The sequence below is a fragment of the Carassius auratus genome, unplaced genomic scaffold (genome assembly GCF_003368295.1).
Source record: "Carassius auratus strain Wakin unplaced genomic scaffold, ASM336829v1 scaf_tig00215644, whole genome shotgun sequence".
Classification (NCBI taxonomy): domain Eukaryota; kingdom Metazoa; phylum Chordata; class Actinopteri; order Cypriniformes; family Cyprinidae; genus Carassius; species Carassius auratus.
Genome location: NW_020528177.1, coordinates 65,261 through 86,484, shown reverse-complemented (window position 1 = coordinate 86,484; position 21,224 = coordinate 65,261). Strand labels below are relative to the sequence as shown.

The 21,224-nt window shown below is 43.6% G+C and overlaps 13 non-coding genes across 13 annotated transcripts; 11 read left to right on the top strand and 2 right to left on the bottom strand.

Moving 5' to 3' along the window:
* Positions 1 to 624: 624 nt before the first annotated feature.
* trnae-uuc (transfer RNA glutamic acid (anticodon UUC)) lies at positions 625 to 698 on the top strand. The gene has a single exon. It is a non-coding gene; the product is annotated as a tRNA-Glu (tRNA).
* Positions 699 to 3,412: 2,714 nt separating this feature from the next.
* Positions 3,413 to 3,484, top strand: trnae-uuc (transfer RNA glutamic acid (anticodon UUC)). The gene has a single exon. It is a non-coding gene; the product is annotated as a tRNA-Glu (tRNA).
* Positions 3,485 to 3,687: 203 nt separating this feature from the next.
* Positions 3,688 to 3,775, top strand: trnay-gua (transfer RNA tyrosine (anticodon GUA)). Its single transcript is given in 2 exon segments — positions 3,688 to 3,724; positions 3,740 to 3,775. It is a non-coding gene; the product is annotated as a tRNA-Tyr (tRNA).
* A 105-nt stretch (positions 3,776 to 3,880) lies between these two features.
* Positions 3,881 to 3,952, bottom strand: trnae-cuc (transfer RNA glutamic acid (anticodon CUC)). Its single transcript has one exon. It is a non-coding gene; the product is annotated as a tRNA-Glu (tRNA).
* A 57-nt stretch (positions 3,953 to 4,009) lies between these two features.
* Positions 4,010 to 4,082, top strand: trnar-acg (transfer RNA arginine (anticodon ACG)). The gene has a single exon. It is a non-coding gene; the product is annotated as a tRNA-Arg (tRNA).
* Positions 4,083 to 5,306: 1,224 nt separating this feature from the next.
* Positions 5,307 to 5,378, top strand: trnae-uuc (transfer RNA glutamic acid (anticodon UUC)). Its single transcript has one exon. It is a non-coding gene; the product is annotated as a tRNA-Glu (tRNA).
* A 1,318-nt stretch (positions 5,379 to 6,696) lies between these two features.
* On the top strand, positions 6,697 to 6,768 carry trnae-uuc (transfer RNA glutamic acid (anticodon UUC)). The gene has a single exon. It is a non-coding gene; the product is annotated as a tRNA-Glu (tRNA).
* Positions 6,769 to 6,971: 203 nt separating this feature from the next.
* Positions 6,972 to 7,059, top strand: trnay-gua (transfer RNA tyrosine (anticodon GUA)). Its single transcript is given in 2 exon segments — positions 6,972 to 7,008; positions 7,024 to 7,059. It is a non-coding gene; the product is annotated as a tRNA-Tyr (tRNA).
* Positions 7,060 to 7,164: 105 nt separating this feature from the next.
* On the bottom strand, positions 7,165 to 7,236 carry trnae-cuc (transfer RNA glutamic acid (anticodon CUC)). Its single transcript has one exon. It is a non-coding gene; the product is annotated as a tRNA-Glu (tRNA).
* Positions 7,237 to 7,293: 57 nt separating this feature from the next.
* trnar-acg (transfer RNA arginine (anticodon ACG)) lies at positions 7,294 to 7,366 on the top strand. The gene has a single exon. It is a non-coding gene; the product is annotated as a tRNA-Arg (tRNA).
* Positions 7,367 to 8,590: 1,224 nt separating this feature from the next.
* On the top strand, positions 8,591 to 8,662 carry trnae-uuc (transfer RNA glutamic acid (anticodon UUC)). Its single transcript has one exon. It is a non-coding gene; the product is annotated as a tRNA-Glu (tRNA).
* Positions 8,663 to 8,786: 124 nt separating this feature from the next.
* trnay-aua (transfer RNA tyrosine (anticodon AUA)) lies at positions 8,787 to 8,874 on the top strand. The gene is given in 2 exon segments: positions 8,787 to 8,823; positions 8,839 to 8,874. It is a non-coding gene; the product is annotated as a tRNA-Tyr (tRNA).
* Positions 8,875 to 10,451: 1,577 nt separating this feature from the next.
* Positions 10,452 to 10,523, top strand: trnae-uuc (transfer RNA glutamic acid (anticodon UUC)). Its single transcript has one exon. It is a non-coding gene; the product is annotated as a tRNA-Glu (tRNA).
* Positions 10,524 to 21,224: the final 10,701 nt, after the last annotated feature.

Genomic DNA, 21,224 nt, shown 5'->3' with positions numbered 1-21,224 from the left:
AAAAACTGAACCATGTGTGAGTCAACAAACAGTCCCTTGAATGCATGCAACACTATATATTTCAGTAAACCGTCCCTTCGGATGATTCTGTATTGCCAATTTATAATCACATTGTTACAGTCACACACCAAAAGCAACAGGCACTACAAAACCCTGCGCCCACACTGGCCACATTTATGGAAAGTGGCCCACAAGCTTGTGGAGTTAAAGCTGGCCAGTTCCCATAGGTCTAGCAGTTAGGATTCCTGGTTTTCTCGTACGCAGCCAGGGGTTGACTCAGTTTTTCCTCTAGATAAAGTTGCCGTGTGTTTTCAAATGGATGACACGAGTATTTTCACTTGGACAAGAGCTTAATTACCAGTTTGAGGAATCAATTCTGCAATCACAGGAATCTGCCCAATACACTGAACCCCCGGGTTGAGTGAAAAAAACAGATTCCCTGAATGCATACAACACTATATAATTCAGAAAACCGTCTTTTGGATAATTCTTGTTTTGCCAAATTATTATCACATTGTTACAGTCACAGAACTAAAGCAACAGGCCACTACAAGGTCCTGCGCCCACGCTGACCACATGTATGGAAAGTGCGCCAGAAGCCCATGGCCAGTTTAAAGTGTCAAATCCCATATGGTCTAGCGGTTAGGATTCCTGGTTTTCACCCAGGCGGCCCGGGTTTTCAACTCCCGGTATGGGAATGCATGCTCCTTTTTGCTTCCCTCCTCAAAAATCCAGCAAATCTTCCTGCACCAGAAGTGACTTTTTGGCCAACAGTAGAGCTACAGAACCCTGATATGTCGAGGTTCTGATCCAGCAAATCTTCCTGCACCAGAAGTGACTTTTTGGCCAGCAGTTAGAGCTACAGAACCCTGATATGTCGAGGTTCTGACTAGCCCTTAGCCCCTTCGATAGCTCAGCTGGTAGAGCGGAGGATCGTAGGTTGGAGTGTTTGGCCATCCTTAGGTCGCTGGTTCAACTCCGGCTGGTGGGCCAGTTGATTCTAGAATGAACAATTTCATCGCTACTCTGTAACCGCTTTACTACTTTGAAGGGTGCAATGCCATGTGGTTTTGATGTCACAGGCTTGCCATTTTGAAGCCTTATCACTAATTGCCACCTGGACATTGAGAATAATTTGTAATCTGCATTAAACTGAACGAGCGAATAATCAGCAATTTTGCGGATTAAAAATTGGTCTCACTTTCATTATTAACCTCACAACATGTCAGTTTTGTACCTTGACAGACCGACGATAGGCCAGTTTTTCCTCTAGATAACGGTTGCCATGTGTGTTTTCAGATGCATGACACAAGTATTTTCACCTGGACAAGACCTTAATTACCAGTTCGAGGTATACATTCAGCAATCACAGGATTCTGGCCAAAAAACTGAACCATGTGTGAGTCAACAAACATGTCCCTTGAATGCATGCAACACTATATATTTCAGTAAACCGTCCCTTCGGATGATTCTTGTATTGCCAAATTATTATCACATTGTTACAGTCACACACCAAAAGCAACAGGCCACTACAAAACCCTGCGCCCACACTGGCCACATTTATGGAAAGTGGCCCACAAGCTTGTGGCCAGTTAAAGCTGGCCAGTTCCCATATGGTCTAGCAGTTAGGATTCCTGGTTTTCTCGTACGCAGCAGGTGTTGACTCCAGTTTTTCCTCTAGATAAAGGTTGCCGTGTGTGTTTTCAAATGGATGACACGAGTATTTTCACTTGGACAAGAGCTTAAATACCAGTTTGAGGAATCAATTCTGCAATCACAGGAATCTGCCCAAATACACTGAACCCCCGGGTTGAGTGAAAAAACAGATTCCCTGAATGCATACAACACTATATAATTCAGAAAACCGTCCTTTTGGATAATTCTTGTTTTGCCAAATTATTATCACATTGTTACAGTCACAGAACTAAAGCAACAGGCCACTACAAGGTCCTTCGCCCACGCTGACCACATGTATGGAAAGTGCGCCAGAAGCCCATGGCCAGTTTAAAGTGTCCAAATCCCATATGGTCTAGCGGTTAGGATTTCCTGGTTTTCACCCAAGCGGCCCGGGTTTCAACTCCCGGTATGGGAATGCATGCTCCTTTTTGCTTCCCCTCCTCAAAAATCCAGCAAATCTTCCTGCACCAGAAGTGACTTTTTGGCCAACAGTTAGAGCTACAGAACCCTGATATGTCGAGGTTCTGATCCAGCAAATCTTCCTGCACCAGAAGTGACTTTTTGGCCAGCAGTAGAGCTACAGAACCCTTATATGTCGAGGTTCTGACTAGCCCTTAGCCCCTTTGATAGCTCAGCTGGTAGAGCGGAGGATCGTAGGTTGGAGTGTTGGCCATCCTTAGGTCGCTGGTTCAACTCCGGCTGGTGGGCCAGTTTGATTCTAGAATGAACATTTCATCGCTACTCTGTAACCGCTTTACTACTTTGAAGGGTGCAATGCCATGTGGTTTTGATGTCACAGGCTTGCCATTTTGAAGCCTTATCACTAATTGCCACCTGGACATTGAGAATAATTTGTAATCTGCATTAAACTGAACGAGCGAATAATCAGCAATTTTGCGGATTAAAAATTGGTCTCACTTTCATTATTAACCTCACAACATGTCAGTTTTGTACCTTGACAGACCGACGATAGGCAGTTTTTCCTCTAGATAACGGTTGCCATGTGTGTTTTCAGATGCATGACACAAGTATTTTCACCTGGACAAGACCTTAATTACCAGTTCGAGGTATAAATTCAGCAATCACAGGATTCTGGCCAAAAAACTGAACCATGTGTGAGTCAACAAACATGTCCCTTGAATGCATGCAACACTATATATTTCAGTAAACCGTCCCTTCGGATGATTCTTGTATTGCCAAATTATTATCACATTGTTACAGTCACACACCAAAAGCAACAGGCCACTACAAAACCCTGCGCCCACACTGGCCACATTTATGGAAAGTGGCCCACAAGCTTGTGGCCAGTTAAAGCTGGCCAGTTCCCATATGGTCTAGCAGTTAGGATTCCTGGTTTTCTCGTACGCAGCCAGGTGTTGACTCCAGTTTTTCCTCTAGATAAAGGTTGCCGTGTGTGTTTTCAAATGGATGACACGAGTATTTTCACTTGGACAAGAGCTTAATTACCAGTTTGAGGAATCAATTCTGCAATCACAGGAATCTGCCCAAATACACTGAACCCCCGGGTTGAGTGAAAAAACAGATTCCCTGAATGCATACAACACTATATAATTCAGAAAACCGTCCTTTTGGATAATTCTTGTTTTGCCAAATTATTATCACATTGTTACAGTCACAGAACTAAAGCAACAGGCCACTACAAGGTCCTTCGCCCACGCTGACCACATGTATGGAAAGTGCGCCAGAAGCCCATGGCCAGTTTAAAGTGTCCAAATCCCATATGGTCTAGCGGTTAGGATTCCTGGTTTTCACCCAAGCAGCCCGGGTTCAACTCCCGGTATGGGAATGCATGCTCCTTTTTGCTTCCCTCCTCAAAAATCCAGCAAATCTTCCTGCACCAGAAGTGACTTTTTGGCCAGCAGTAGAGCTACAGAACCCTGATATGTCGAGGTTCTGATCCAGCAAATCTTCCTGCACCAGAAGTGACTTTTTGGCCTGCAGTAGAGCTACAGAACCCTGATATGTTGAGGTTCTGACTAGCCCTTAGCCCCTTCGATAGCTCAGCTGGTAGAGCGGAGGACTGTAGGTTGGAGTGTTGGCCATCCTTAGGTCGCTGGTTCAACTCCGGCTCGAAGGAGGTGTTTTTTTCATGTTCCCACCAATGTTTTGGCTTGGAGCTGGCTTTCTCACAGCTGTCAGCAGAGCTTTAATTCGCAGTCCACAATTGGAAGGCAAAAGAGCTTTCCCTGACCGGGAATCGAACCTGGGCCGCTGCAGTGAGAGTGCCGAATCCTAACCACTAGACCACCAGGGAGGGATGGAGGGCTGGAGGGCTCGTGGGCTGTAACAATCGGGGGTCTTTACTATTGGTGGGCTAGTGGCGCAATGGATAACGCGTCTGACTACGGATCAGAAGATTCTAGGTTCGACTCCTGGCTGGCTCGCTCTGTGCTTGTTTTTCTCCGGCTTATTTTGTTGTTGTGTTTTTTTTCTCCAAAGTCCAAAAGAAAAGGCAACTCTCTAGGCATTCTTCTATTTTTTCCAAAAAAAGGCACATTCTGCACACCCATTCCGATGTCTAGGGGAGACACGGACATGCGTTGATATTGCCATTCGTCTCACAAAATGCAGGCTGGTGGGCCAGTTGATTCTAGAATGAACAATTTCATCGCTACTCTGTAACCGCTTTACTACTTTGAAGGGTGCAATGCCATGTGGTTTTGATGTCACAGGCTTGCCATTTTGAAGCCTTATCACTAATTGCCACCTGGGCATTGAGAATAATTTGTAATCTGCATTAAACTGAACGAGCGAATAATCAGCAATTTTGCGGATTAAAAGTTGGTCTCACTTTCATTATTAACCTCACAACATGTCAGTTTTGTACCTTGACAGACCGACGATAGGCAGTTTTTCCTCTAGATAACGGTTGCCATGTGTGTTTTCAGATGCATGACACAAGTATTTTCACCTGGACAAGACCTTAATTACCAGTTCGAGGTATAAATTCAGCAATCACAGGATTCTGGCCAAAAAACTGAACCATGTGTGAGTCAACAAACATGTCCCTTGAATGCATGCAACACTATATATTTCAGTAAACCGTCCCTTCGGATGATTCTTGTATTGCCAAATTATTATCACATTGTTACAGTCACACACCAAAAGCAACAGGCCACTACAAAACCCTGCGCCCACACTGGCCACATTTATGGAAAGTGGCCCACAAGCTTGTGGCCAGTTAAAGCTGGCCAGTTCCCATATGGTCTAGCAGTTAGGATTCCTGGTTTTCTCGTACGCAGCCAGGGGTTGACTCCAGTTTTTCCTCTAGATAAAGGTTGCCGTGTGTGTTTTCAAATGGATGACACGAGTATTTTCACTTGGACAAGAGCTTAATTACCAGTTTGAGGAATCAATTCTGCAATCACAGGAATCTGCCCAAATACACTGAACCCCCGGGTTGAGTGAAAAAACAGATTCCCTGAATGCATACAACACTATATAATTCAGAAAACCGTCCTTTTGGATAATTCTTGTTTTGCCAAATTATTATCACATTGTTACAGTCACAGAACTAAAGCAACAGGCCACTACAAGGTCCTGCGCCCACGCTGACCACATGTATGGAAAGTGCGCCAGAAGCCCATGGCCAGTTTAAAGTGTCCGAATCCCATATGGTCTAGCGGTTAGGATTCCTGGTTTTCACCCAGGAGGCCCGGGTTCAACTCCCGGTATGGGAATGCATGCTCCTTTTTGCTTCCCTCCTCAAAAATCCAGCAAATCTTCCTGCACCAGAAGTGACTTTTTGGCCAACAGTAGAGCTACAGAACCCTGATATGTCGAGGTTCTGATCCAGCAAATCTTCCTGCACCAGAAGTGACTTTTTGGCCAGCAGTAGAGCTACAGAACCCTGATATGTCGAGGTTCTGACTAGCCGTTAGCCCCTTCGATAGCTTAGCTGGTAGAGCGGAGGATCGTAGGTTGGAGTGTTGGCCATCCTTAGGTCGCTGGTTCAACTCCGGCTGGTGGGCCAGTTGGTTCTAGAATGAACAATTTCATCGCTACTCTGTAACCGCTTTACTACTTTGAAGGGTGCAATGCCATGTGGTTTTGATGTCACAGGCTTGCCATTTTGAAGCCTTATCACTAATTGCCACCTGGACATTGAGAATAATTTGTAATCTGCATTAAACTGAACGAGCGAATAATCAGCAATTTTGCGGATTAAAAATTGGTCTCACTTTCATTATTAACCTCACAACATGTCAGTTTTGTACCTTGACAGACCGACGATAGGCAGTTTTTCCTCTAGATAACGGTTGCCATGTGTGTTTTCAGATGCATGACACAAGTATTTTCACCTGGACAAGACCTTAATTACCAGTTCGAGGTATAAATTCAGCAATCACAGGATTCTGGCCAAAAAACTGAACCATGTGTGAGTCAACAAACATGTCCCTTGAATGCATGCAACACTATATATTTCAGTAAACCGTCCCTTCGGATGATTCTTGTATTGCCAAATTATTATCACATTGTTACAGTCACACACCAAAAGCAACAGGCCACTACAAAACCCTGCGCCCACACTGGCCACATTTATGGAAAGTGGCCCACAAGCTTGTGGCCAGTTAAAGCTGGCCAGTTCCCATATGGTCTAGCAGTTAGGATTCCTGGTTTTCTCGTACGCAGCCAGGTGTTGACTCCAGTTTTTCCTCTAGATAAAGGTTGCCGTGTGTGTTTTCAAATGGATGACACGAGTATTTTCACTTGGACAAGAGCTTAATTACCAGTTTGAGGAATCAATTCTGCAATCACAGGAATCTGCCCAAATACACTGAACCCCCGGGTTGAGTGAAAAAACAGATTCCCTGAATGCATACAACACTATATAATTCAGAAAACCGTCCTTTTGGATAATTCTTGTTTTGCCAAATTATTATGACATTGTTACAGTCACAGAACTAAAGCAACAGGCCACTACAAGGTCCTTCGCCCACGCTGACCACATGTATGGAAAGTGCGCCAGAAGCCCATGGCCAGTTTAAAGTGTCCAAATCCCATATGGTCTAGCGGTTAGGATTCCTGGTTTTCACCCAAGCGGCCCGGGTTCAACTCCCGGTATGGGAATGCATGCTCCTTTTTGCTTCCCTCCTCAAAAATCCAGCAAATCTTCCTGCACCAGAAGTGACTTTTTGGCCAGCAGTAGAGCTACAGAACCCTGATATGTCGAGGTTCTGATCCAGCAAATCTTCCTGCACCAGAAGTGACTTTTTGGCCTGCAGTAGAGCTACAGAACCCTGATATGTTGAGGTTCTGACTAGCCCTTAGCCCCTTCGATAGCTCAGCTGGTAGAGCGGAGGACTGTAGGTTGGAGTGTTGGCCATCCTTAGGTCGCTGGTTCAACTCCGGCTCGAAGGAGGTGTTTTTTTCATGTTCCCACCAATGTTTTGGCTTGGAGCTGGCTTTCTCACAGCTGTCAGCAGAGCTTTAATTCGCAGTCCACAATTGGAAGGCAAAAGAGCTTTCCCTGACCGGGAATCGAACCTGGGCCGCTGCAGTGAGAGTGCCGAATCCTAACCACTAGACCACCAGGGAGGGATGGAGGGCTGGAGGGCTCGTGGGCTGTAACAATCGGGGGTCTTTACTATTGGTGGGCTAGTGGCGCAATGGATAACCCGTCTGACTACGGATCAGAAGATTCTAGGTTCGACTCCTGGCTGGCTCGCTCTGTGCTTGTTTTTCTCAGGCTTATTTTGTTGTTGTGTTTTTTTTCTCCAAAGTCCAAAAGAAAAGGCAACTCTCTAGGCATTCTTCTATTTTTTCCAAAAAAAGGCACATTCTGCACACCCATTCCGATGTCTAGGGGAGACACGGACATGCGTTGATATTGCCATTCGTCTCACAAAATGCAGGCTGGTGGGCCAGTTGATTCTAGAATGAACAATTTCATCGCTACTCTGTAACCGCTTTACTACTTTGAAGGGTGCAATGCCATGTGGTTTTGATGTCACAGGCTTGCCATTTTGAAGCCTTATCACTAATTGCCACCTGGGCATTGAGAATAATTTGTAATCTGCATTAAACTGAACGAGCGAATAATCAGCAATTTTGCGGATTAAAAGTTGGTCTCACTTTCATTATTAACCTCACAACATGTCAGTTTTGTACCTTGACAGACCGACGATAGGCAGTTTTTCCTCTAGATAACGGTTGCCATGTGTGTTTTCAGATGCATGACACAAGTATTTTCACCTGGACAAGACCTTAATTACCAGTTCGAGGTATAAATTCAGCAATCACAGGATTCTGGCCAAAAAACTGAACCATGTGTGAGTCAACAAACATGTCCCTTGAATGCATGCAACACTATATATTTCAGTAAACCGTCCCTTCGGATGATTCTTGTATTGCCAAATTATTATCACATTGTTACAGTCACACACCAAAAGCAACAGGCCACTACAAAACCCTGCGCCCACACTGGCCACATTTATGGAAAGTGGCCCACAAGCTTGTGGCCAGTTAAAGCTGGCCAGTTCCCATATGGTCTAGCAGTTAGGATTCCTGGTTTTCTCGTACGCAGCCAGGGGTTGACTCCAGTTTTTCCTCTAGATAAAGGTTGCCGTGTGTGTTTTCAAATGGATGACACGAGTATTTTCACTTGGACAAGAGCTTAATTACCAGTTTGAGGAATCAATTCTGCAATCACAGGAATCTGCCCAAATACACTGAACCCCCGGGTTGAGTGAAAAAACAGATTCCCTGAATGCATACAACACTATATAATTCAGAAAACCGTCCTTTTGGATAATTCTTGTTTTGCCAAATTATTATCACATTGTTACAGTCACAGAACTAAAGCAACAGGCCACTACAAGGTCCTGCGCCCACGCTGACCACATGTATGGAAAGTCCGCCAGAAGCCCATGGCCAGTTTAAAGTGTCCAAATCCCATATGGTCTAGCGGTTAGGATTCCTGGTTTTCACCCAGGCGGCCCGGGTTCAACTCCCGGTATGGGAATGCATGCTCCTTTTTGCTTCCCTCCTCAAAAATCCAGCAAATCTTCCTGCACCAGAAGTGACTTTTTGGCCAACAGTAGAGCTACAGAACCCTGATATGTCGAGGTTCTGACTAGCCCTTAGCCCCTTCGATAGCTCAGCTGGTAGAGCAGAGGACTATAGGTTGGAGTGTTGGCCATCCTTAGGTCGCTCGTTCAACTCCGGCTCGAAGGAGGTGTTTTTTTCATGTTCCCACCAATGTTTTGGCTTGGAGCTGGCTTTCTCACAGCTGTCAGCAGAGCTTGAATTCGCAGTCCACAATTGGAAGGCAAAAGAGCTTTCCCTGACCGGGAATCGAACCCGGGCCGCGGCGGTGAGAGCGCCGAATCATAACCACCATTTTGAAGCCTTATCACTAATTGCCACCTGGACATTGAGAATAATTTGTAATCTGCATTAAACTGAACGAGCGAATAATCAGCATATTAAAAATTGGTCTCACTTTCATTATTAACCTCACAACATGTCAGTTTTGTACCTTGACAGACCGACGATAGGCAGTTTTTCCTCTAGATAACGGTTGCCATGTGTGTTTTCAGATGCATGACACAAGTATTTTCACCTGGACAAGGCCTTAATTACCAGTTCGAGGTATAAATTCAGCAATCACAGGATTCTGGCCAAAAAACTGAACCATGTGTGAGTCAACAAACATGTCCCTTGAATGCATGCAACACTATATATTTCAGTAAACCGTCCCTTCGGATGATACTTGTATTGCCAAATTATTGTCACATTGTTACAGTCACACACCAAAAGCAACAGGCCACTACAAAACCCTGCGCCCACACTGGCCACATTTATGGAAAGTGGCCCACAAGCTTGTGGCCAGTTAAAGCTGGCCAGTTCCCATATGGTCTAGCAGTTAGGATTCCTGGTTTTCTCGTACGCAGCCAGGGGTTGACTCCCGGTATGGGAAGGCTTCATCTTTTTTGCTTTGCTCCTCAAAAACACAGCACATCTTCCTGCACTAGAAGTGACTTTTTGGACAGCAGTAGAGCTACAGAACCCTGATAGGTTGAGGTTCCGATGTCTATGGGGAGTCGCGGACATGCTTCGGTATTGCCATTTGTCACACAATCTCTCTGATAAGCTCGGCGATTAACTTGGTATTAAAATGCAGGCTGGTGGGCCAGTTGATTCTAGAATGAACAATTTCATCGCTACTCTGTAACCGCTTTACTACTTTGAAGGGTGAAATGCCATGTGGTTTTAATGTAATGGGCTTGCCATTTTGAAGCCTTATCACTAATTGCCACCTGGACATTGAGAATAAGTTGTAAACTGAGTTAAACTGAAGAAGCGAATAATCAGCAACTTTGCTGATTAAAAATTTGTCTCACTTTCATTGTTAACCATACAACATGTCATTTTTGTACCTTGACAGAGTGACGATAGGCAGTTTTTCCTCTACATAAAGGTTGCCGTGTGTGTTTTCAAATGGATGACACGAGTATTTTCACCTGGACAAGAGCTTAATCACCAGTTCGAGGAATCAATTCAGCAATCACAGGAATCTGCCCAAATACACTGAACCCCCGGGTTGAGTGAAAAAACAGATTCCCTGAATGCATACAACACTATATAATTCAGAAAACCGTCCTTTTGGATAATTCTGGTTTTGCCAAATTATTATCACATTGTTACAGTCACAGAACTAAAGCAACAGGCCACTACAAGGTCCTGCGCCCACGCTGACCACATGTATGGAAAGTGCGCCAGAAGCCCATGGCCAGTTTTAGGTTTCCAAATCCCATATGGTCTAGCGGTTAGGATTCCTGGTTTTCACCCAAGCGGCCCGGGTTCTACTCCCGGTATGGGATTGCATGCTCCTTTTTGCTTCCCTCCTCAAAAATCCAGCAAATCTTCCTGCACCAGAAGTGACTTTTTGGCCAGCAGTAGAGCTACAGAACCCTGATATGTCGAGGTTCTGACTAGCACTTTGCCCCTTCGATGGCGGTACCTGACAACCACAAGTCTGTAAAATTAATCCAATAGTATGCCGACTTCTATCTTTTAAAAACCAATCACGTTATGACTTCTATCTTTTAAAAACCAATCACGTTACGACCTCTATCTTTTGAAAACCAATCACGTTACGACTTCTATCTTTTATAAATCAATCACGTTGATATCTCTATTTTTCCACGTCCAATGAAATGGCAAGGTCTATTTCTCATACACCAATAACGCACGTCCTCGCCAATTGCATGTAATCTCCGCTCAGGTAACGTTAAATTATTTACATTCCGCTCATGTATGTTATTTATATCTTAATATGAATTAAATGGTTTAGGATTTTTGTTCTTTAGGAATAGCAAGATTGGCCATGTAAATTAGCCTATGATTACCGCTTGATAGACTACGTAACGTCAACTGTCACTGATGTGTAAATACTATTACGACCGGAGCTAACGTAACTGTAAATATGTCGAATTTAACTGATTAACAAGTTTTCTCTCTGAAAAAAAAAATGCTTTTTATTTAATTGTCATAAGGTTCCACAACTTTTTCCAAATGCGGCATTTGAACCCAAAAAAAAAAAAAAACTGGATAATGTTAGTGTTTTGTTTAACTTTTACACATATGTTATATGTTTGTACATATGTTATGACCAGTCAAAAGAAGGGAATGGATAAGTTTATACATTCAGGTTACATTTACATTTACATTTAATCATTTAGCAGACGCTTTTATCCAAAGCGACTTACAAATGAGAACAATAGAAGCAGTCAGGTCAACAAGAGAACAACAACAGAATACAAGTGCCATGACAAGTCTCAGTTAGTCTAGTATAGAACGCATAGCCAGGTGTATTTAATTTAATTTTTTTTTTTTTTTTTTTTTTAATTAAATGAAAAAGACAAGAAGAGGAAAAGTACGGGTGTTAGTAGGTTAAGTGCAGGCGAAAAAGATGAGTCTTTAGATGTTTCTTGAAAGTGAGTAAAGACTCCGCTGTATGAATTGAGATTGGGAGGTCATTCCACCAGCTGGGCACAGTCCAGGAAAAGGTCTGTGAGAGTGATTTTGAATTTCTTTGGGATGGCACCACAAGGCGTTGTTCACTTGCAGAGCGCAAGCTTCTGGAGGGCACATAGGATTTAACCAGTGAGTTTAGGTAAGTTGGTGCCGTGCCAGTGGTTGTCTTGTAGGCAAGCATCAGTACCTTGATTTTGATGCGAGCAGCTACTGGTAGCCAGTGTAACCTGATGAGGAGGGGAGTAACATGAGCTTTTTTTTGGCTCATTGAAGACAACCCTCGCTGCTGCATTCTGGATCATTTGCAGAGGCTTGACAGTACATGCAGGAAGGCCCGCCAGGAGAGCATTACAATAGTCCAGTCTGGAGAGAACAAGAGCTTGGACAAGAAGTTGGGTTGCTTGCTCTGACAGGAAGGGTCTAATCTTCCTAATGTTGTATAAGGCAAACCTGCAGGACCGGGTCGTTGTAGCAATGTGGTCAGTGAAGCTTAACTGATGATCCATCACAACTCCTAGGTTTCTGGCTGTCCTCGAAGGAGTTATGATTGACGAGCCCAGCTGTATAGAGAAGTTGTGATGAATCAATGGGTTAGCTGGAATCACCAGTAGTTCAGTTTTTGTAAGGTTAAGCTGAAGGTGATGGTCATTCATCCAGCGGGAAATGTCACTCAGACAGGCTGAAATGCGAGCAGCTACCGTCGGGTCATCAGGCTGGAATGAGAAGTAGAGTTGGGTGTCATCAGCATAGCAGTGATAAGAAAAGCCATGCTTCTGAATGACAGATCCTAAAGATGTCATGTAGATGGAGAAGAGAAGTGGTCCAAGTACTGAGCCCTGAGGAACCCCAGTAGCAAGGTGGTGTGACTTTGAAACATCACCCCTCCAAGACACACTGAAGGATCTGTCAGAGAGGTAGGACTTAACCCACAGGAGAGCAGTTCCAGAGATCCCCATCTTTCTGAGGGTGGACAGGAGAATCTGGTGATTAACAGTGTCAAAAGCAGCAGACAGGTCCAGTAAGATGAGTACCGAGGATTTTGAAGCTGCTCTTGCTAGTCGCAGGGCTTCAGTAACCGAGAGCAGAGCAGTCTCAGTTGAGTGGCCACTTCTGAAGCCAGATTGGTTGCTGTCCAGGAGGTTGTTCTGTCCAAGGAACATAGAAAGCTGGTTGAACACAGCCCGCTCAAGTGTCTTTGCAATGAATGGAAGAAGGGATACCGGTCTGTAGTTTTCAAGAAGCGCTGGATTTAGAGATGGTTTCTTGAGCAGTGGGCTTACCCGAGCCTGCTTGAATGCTAAGGTAAATGTTCCAGATTGAAGAGAGGAGTTGATAATGTGAGTAAGTGAAGGTATGACTGAAGAAGAGATCGCTTGAAGGAGGTGAGTGGGGATAGGATCAAGTGGACAAGTAGTAGGATGATTGGACAGGAGAATTTTGGAGACGTCCATCTCTGAGAGTGGGGAGAAGGAGGATAAAGAGTGTGCATCAGTCATTGTGAAGTTTTCCTCAGTCTGTGGTGTGGAGAATTGTTCACTGATGGATCTCGTCTTATTTGGGAAGAAAGTTGCAAAGTCGTCCGCTGTAAGAGTCGATGGAGGAGGTGGAGGCGGCGGATTAAGAAGAGAAGAGAAAGTCTTGAATAGTGTCCGAGCGTCACAGCAGCTGTTAATTTTGTTGTGGTAGTAGGATGTTTTAGCTGTTAAGACCTTTGCAGAGAAGGAAGAGAGGAGTGATTGATACACACTGAGGTCCGTAGAGTTTTTAGATTTCTGCCATTTCCTCTCTGCAGCCCTGAGTTTAGAGCGATGTTCACGGAGAACCTCGGACAGCCAGGGGGCAGATGGGGCAGTGCGTGCTGGTCTAGACAACAGTGGGCAAAAGTTGTCAAAGCAAGATGTTAAAGTGGAGCAAAGAGTGTCCGTAGCACTGTTCGTGTACAGAGCAGAAAACTGAGAGAATGGTGGAAGAGAGGATGAAACCACAGCAGATAGGCGAGATGGAGAGAGTGAGCGTAGGTTCCGTCGAAAGGTGACCTGCGTTGGAGTGTGTGCCACTTCAGGAGTAAGTGCTAGGTTAGCAGTAATGAGGAAGTGGTCTGAGGTGTGCAGTGGAGCAACTGAAGAGGTGTCCACAGAGCAACCACGCGTGTAGATGAGGTCAAGTTGGTTGCCCGATTTGTGAGTCGCTGTAGTGGACATGAGCTTGAGATCAAATGAGGTGAGCAGAGTTTTGAAGTCAGCAGCCTGGGGTTTATCTAAGTGGATGTTGAAGTCGCCAAGCAGTACCAGAGGAGTACCATCTTCAGGTTCATGCCCTTATCACATGGACACAGTTGAAAGAGCACAATATGTTTAATCTGAGTATTTGTTTTAGTCAAATTAATCCATAATGCTATTTATTTATTTATTTATTTATTTATTTATACTCATAAACGTGTTGTATGAGCCTAGGTCATTGAGACATACAGCCACAATAGAAAGATCTATCACAACTTGTTAAGACTCTATGTAATTGTTCTTATACTTTTGTTCTTGTTATAATCTTATTATATGTATTTTTTTATATTTGTACAAACATACACACATACATACAAACATATATGTATGTTATATAATTGTTTTGACATTATATAAATGGCTGAATTGTGCAATTGAAATGTTTCCTCTTGGCATGAATATATCCCCTGCTGCTGACATGGCATTAAATATAAATAAATAAATCACAACATGTTATATGTAAGATAATATGTGTATTATAATGAATTTATAATCTGCTATAATATGGCGGTCGTTCTGGACCAGGAACACAAAACTAACTATCATGAAATGAACACAACAGGAGGGTAAATGCTACAGGCTACAATGGCAGTTAGTGTAACGTGTTATGTAGTGTTTCAGGCAACGACATGGCTTCAGCTAAGTCTCACAAAGGCATGAGTATTGCTGAATGGCTTGCGCGTCTGGAGAGTTTTGCCCAAACAGGAGTTTGGCCATCTACACAGGGGAATAGACCTTCTCCCCGACAAAAAAGATGGCATGAGATGTATCAGAAGGTAAGTTATGCAGCTAGATTCATGGGCAAACTAACAATCGTTTTTGACAATACATTGTGGTATTTTTATTTATGTGTATTCTTAAGTAATTACATGTAAACACAATACAATGTTATATTGATATAATTATTATGACTTATGGCTGTTTTGAGATCCAGTGTCAGAGGTATAATTCATGTTCACAGATAGAAAAGTGCCCTCTGCAAATGAGGGGACAGACCACTCTTCTGAAGGAAGCACAGACATGTATTTGTGGATTTCACAAGGTAACTTCAATTAGCCTGGTTCAAGTTGCATAAATAGATAGATGTGTTTGCAACATCAACGTGTCTTTATATCTAAAATCACATTAGGAAGACTGTTTTGTACTTTATGCATGTGTCACAGGTTCATCCACCAGTCACAGGGGAAGCATCACAGAGCACCCTGGCCCAAAGCACACCCTCTGTCAGTGCTGTGTCATGTCCTGCAAAGAGACCTAAACTGACATTGTCAATGGTAAGCAGACCACACTATTGCATGCATCACTGCAGATATTGAAACATCTCAACCTTTAACTATAGTGTTAGGGTTTTGTTATCACTAAACATGACAAATCTTTTTAGTTTGAAAAGTCAAGGTTTGGAGGCTCACATGTGGCAGCAGCAAAACCTAATTTGAGCACCGAGAGGAAAACCTCTCAGGTTAATATTAAAAGACATCAATACTTTTATAATGACATCATGACTTTATCACTATGTAATTTGAATGTATTAAATACATGGCAATCCCCTTAATAGATTAATCATAATGTTTGACTCCACAGATGTTAGAGCACTCCAGTTCAGCTACAGTTTCATGTCCACCCTCTGATCCTCATCCTCCTCCATCCCCCAAACCTCATCAGCCCGTCATCCAGTCCTCCTCTTCCTTCTTCCTTCCTCCACCTCAGAGTTCACAACGCATCATAAAAATAGCAACGACAGGTGTTAGACATTGACAGATACTACAACCTGGTGACAGAGACCCTGATCTGCACCAGGTGTAGAACCAGCTATCTGTCCTGGAGTCATGCTGTGCTGCAGCAGTTGGACCTGGCCCATCAATCTGAATTCAGGGTCATCCTCACACGCAAGTAATTATTTTGCAGTCATTTTCACTTATGTGCTACCTTTTCTGATAAATATTTCCTACAATAATTAGATACCTTATAATAGAGTTGGGGTACTCGAACTTGGACTCGGACTCGAGTCCGGACTCGAGTCCAATTTTGAATGAACTCGGACTTGTCACGCACTCGGGTGAATTTGTACTCGGACTTGACACGGACTTGAACATTTTGGACTCGGAAAATATTCCGAGTACAGTCGAGTCCGCGTCACGTGTAACAATAAAACCAGCATAAAATTGAAATGATAAATTAATGAATGTCTCCCCTTCTGTCATTTTACCGCACCACACCCTGCTTGCAGACGAAAACGTACACGCACCACTCACTGGATATCAATGTGGATTAGTGATGGGAAGTTCGATTCTTTTCCGCGAACCGGTTCTTTCGGACGGTTTGATTCAATAAACCGTTTGAAAAAAAAAACAGTTCACCGGATACATAATCCATTGCGATGTATTTGTTATTAAATTAACTTACGTTTCGTCAGATTGCCCTTCATTCAAGCCCTCGGTTTACCCGCACTCATTACATTAGCATAAAATCAGTTCAGAATCAATCACCAAAAGAATCAGTTCGGTTCAGACGCGCTGTGAGTCAGTCGGCTTCATGCTGAATCACGAATGCGCAGTATCATCAGCTCCTCGGTTCTCGAATCGGACGCGTCCGAAAGAAACGGTTTTCGGTTCAGTTTACTGATGATCTGAAAACTGATACAACCGGTTCTTGACTCGAGAACGCGAATCGCTCAAAACCCGGGTAGGAAAATCTGACAGGGTAGGATAAAATGTTAGGACACCGGCACATGCTGCAGTTCAGTATCATCAGCTGCTCTACTCGTGTTCATGTTCTGTTTACTGCAAACTCAGTTTGTGAATCTGTCATCATTAACTATAAATACAGTACAGATATTTCATAAATCATCCCTTATTCATATTAAACATGTCTTTAGAGTATTAATTATTGTCTAACTTCCCTGAAAACCCCTTTGGCCCATACATAATCTACAATATACAGATTAGAAACATGTAGCCCCTATCTTAACAAAAAAACATATATATATATATATATATATATATATATATATATATATATATATTTTTTTTTTTTTTTTTTTTTTTTTTTTTTATATATATATATATATATATATATAGTTTTATCACACTTCCGATGTTTAACAAAATACTTGAAAATTTACACGCATGCGCAGTATCATCAGTTCATTGGTTCTCAAATCGGACGCCTCTGAAAGAAACGGTTTTCGGTTCAGTGTACTGGTGATCCGAAAACCTTTGCAACCGACTACCAGAGACAGCAGCAGCAACCAACAGATGCTGCACAGCTCAGCATTGCAGGATTTGCAAGACCAGAACTGACCAAACAAGCAATGCAACTTTATGATGCAAGTTCTCCAAGACAACAAGAAATTCATAATGTCATCATTAAGGATCTCCTCATTGGCTGCACTTTACCTCTGTCAAATGTGGGGGAGAGGCATTAAATAACTGAAATGTAATCTTTAACTGGAGGACAATATAGTGTGATACAATAATAAAATAGGTTAATTTTGTATTTTCATGCACTTGTAATACAATAAAACCTTTGAAACCTTTTTTGAAAGGAAACTAGTTCTGTTGACATAAAATAAAAATGTTCAATGGCAATGACTAGATGTAACAGTGGTATTTTTTTTATTACATTTTTATATTGCCATTGGTTTAATGGGTTGAAAGGTTAAAATATTAATAGAATGTAAAAATGTACAATACCAATTTATAATCTTTTTTAATTTAATTACTTTCTGGACTCGGGCGGACTCGACTCGGACTCGGCCTTTAAGAACTCGGACTTGAGTCCAACTCGGCCCCTTTTGGACTCGGACTCGGACTTGGACTCGATGTTTGTGGACTTGGTCTTGACTCGTACTCGACAAAGGTGGACTCGGACCCAACTCTACCTTATAATAAGATACTTAAATGAATACTTTTTTCCAAGGTATGCCTGTGACATTCGGGTTCTTCGCTTGCTGCGTGAGAGGGGCATGGGGAATGGCCCAGTGAGGATCATCTGCCAGCTGAGAGAGAACCACAGTGAGGAGTAGTTGAAACGTGCGCTTCGGTACACATCAGAGTGTGTGGCCTTTTTTGATAATCGTGGCCTGCATCCGCTGCACTTCCAGGAGCCGCCACCACTTGCTTCAGTACCCAGCTACAAATGGCTCCTCACTGTATACAGTCAGGACATTCTCAACAGTCTCTATCACATAAAGGCCAGCATAACATCCACGTATGGATCAATCTTAAAAATGGATTCAACTAAGAAGGTCAGATAAGCAGCTTCATTGACTGTACCCTTATCTATAATGTATTGTTAGACCAAGAGAGCTTTATTTTTTTCAGTGTAACTGATTTAGATGCATGTTGTATTATTTGCTATGCTTATTGTTTCTTTCAGATCACCAAGAAGTTGAGCGGGCCTGCGAAAGGTACAGCACAGTGCCTTAACTCAGTGGGCAATGAGATAGGTCAGGTGCTGATGAGTGTCCTGGCTGCGAATGAAGGGGCTGGGTTAGACCTCATGGCTGCAGGGCTCATGGAGCGTAACCGGAGTGCTGGTGTTGATCCTCCCACTATCATTTATGTGGACTGTGATTGTTGCAAGAAAGTGGGAGAGACTAAATTGAAGAGGCGGTTCAGCGGCTGGCCAGATGTCATCGTCCGCCTAGACTTTTGGCATTTTATGCGACGTCTGGCAGTAGGTTGCACCACTGACGCCCACCAGTTGTACCCTACTTTTATGGCAAGGCTGTCATCCTGTATTTTTAAGTGGGATGCAGGGGATCTCACTCTGCTGAGACAGGCCAAAAGGGAGCAAATCATCCAACAAGGCTGGCCTACACTGACGGAGGCAGAATTGGACCATCATTTAACTAAAGCTGAGCTGCTCCAGCACTGCAGGAGGAGAACACGGGGAGAAGAAACCACTTTCCACCTCCTTGATATGCTCATCATAGAGCTCATGGGTGGCAAGGGGAATGATGCTCTTGGTGTTCCACTACTTGACAGTGTGAGAATGCAGCACATCTGGAATGTCCAGAGGTGGCACGTCACCTGTATCCAAGACCCTCAAAATGTGCCGTTCTATACTGAAACTGGAACTACAAACAAGGGTGGGGTGGTTCTAAAAACCTATCGTTGTGCCAGAGGCTCCACATCCCTGGAATCATTTCACTGCCACCTAAGCAGATTTATTCCAGGTTTGTCATGTCAGAATATACCACATTTTGCCACTAATTCCTGTTTATCAAGATACTTGCAGATTAAATTTTCTGTTTTGCATTTTCTCAAAGCAATATTTGGCTTTCTATTTCTTTTTATAGGGAACAGCGCAAACAGCCTGAACTTCCAGATTTATCTCCTGGAAGGTTTATTACGCTGGAATCAGGACCGGGCTGAAGCTGCTGTTGCAGATGGAGGTTCAACTCTGCGCTCTTACACAGGGGAGCTGGTTTACTCTGTCAATGAGAACTACAATAAGTTGTATGGCAGGAAATTGGTCTCTAGCTTCACTCCACCTGCAGTATACACAGGTAAAAATATTTTGATAAATGCAGCTCATGATGTAGCATGTTTTTGGTAAAATTACAAGTGCTTTTGGACAATAATAATGTAATTTTGACATATCAGAGAAAAATTATACTACCAGAATATTTGTACATTATTCTGTGTTCTAGGTTTCAGGGCAGAAAATAAAATACATAGTAGAATATAGAGTAATCCTGTCTTTTTATGATACCCTCTGAATTAGATATATATTGTTCATACAGAAGTGGACAACAAAATATTTACTGCATTTCTAAATAAACCTTTCTGCATAATTTCCATTAAAAATGTTTCCTTTTACAAATATTTCCTCAGGGGAGCTCATTGGAGTACAGTACTTGTTGAGGCAGAATAGTCAGCCCCTGGAGGACATGTGTCCTACCTCTGATAGGACCTCTCAATTGGTGGAGGAGATAGATGTGGAGGAGCAAGTGGAAAAGGATGAGGGTTTCATTGATTTATTTGGAGAGGAAACCACAGTGGCAAATCTTGTGGCATCAGAAGACTTAGTCCTTTCAGGTCCACCAGTTCTACCAGTTGCACCAGTTCCCAGTGTCCAGGCTCCTACAGCTGCACCAGTGCCCAGTGTCCAGACTCCACCACTGCCCAGTGTCCAGGCTCCACCACTGCCCAGTGTCCAGACTCCACCACTGCCCAGTGTCCAGGCTCCACCACTGCCCAGTGTCCAGACTCCACCACTGCCCATTGTCCAGGCTCCACCACTGCTCAGTGTCCAGGCTCCACCACTGCTCAGAGTCCGGGCTCCTTCAGCTGCACCACTGCCCAGTGTCCAGGCTCCACCACTGCTCAGTGTCCAGGATCCTTTAGATACACCAGTGCCCTCAGCAATGGTAAAATTTCCTTTTCTATACGAATTGTCACTCATTTAGTTATCTGCCATTAAGCAGTAAACTTACTTAACAGCATGTAAATACCTAACCAACAGTTATATATTTCCAGGCTGTTGATGAGCACTGCATTCCTGGAATGGACCGGGTGGATGCGTTGGCAGAGTGTCTGGTGAAGCTGCGCACACAGACAAGCCTCACACTTACCAACCAACAAGTTGCGACCATTGTGGGTTTTTGGCAGAACCTGGACAAATTTGATAAAGACAGGGTGGTGTATGCTGCTCGTCATCAAGACAGGCTACTTACAGGACGTTTTAGGTCCCTGAAAAAGAAAGCTGCCTTCACTCCTGGTGTCGACAGCACAAAAAGGTGTGTTTTGGGTTCTAGCTGCTCTCCAGCACAGTGGCCTAATTGCTGTCGCCTTGTTGAAATGATTTTCATAAGGTTATGTAACATCCACCGAAGCCCCAAGAAACAGCGGACAGAATCTCTGTCTAGATGGGATCTCATTCTTCGTGATTACAGAAAAATTCGGAAGCTAATCCTGAGCAATGGAACGGTGATGAGTGACACAACCCTTTAGCTAGTTGAGGTAAATCAGAGGACCCTTACGACATGGCACAATAACCGTTTAAAAGGTCAGGAGGTCTCCTTGCTGTTGCAAGGGCTGGACCTTCCAGAGGCACGTCCAGTGGCTTTGGATGTTTTGCCTCCAGCACGAGTACAGCCTGTTGTGCCTCCACAATATAGCCAACAGTTGCATACCTACCAGATGCCACCAGACACAGCTGGACAGGCAAAGACAAAGTTTAGAAAGATTGCGCCCTCAGCTACCTGTACATCTGCCACAGCAACTTCAATCTGGCCATCAGCCGTACACCCTCAGCGTT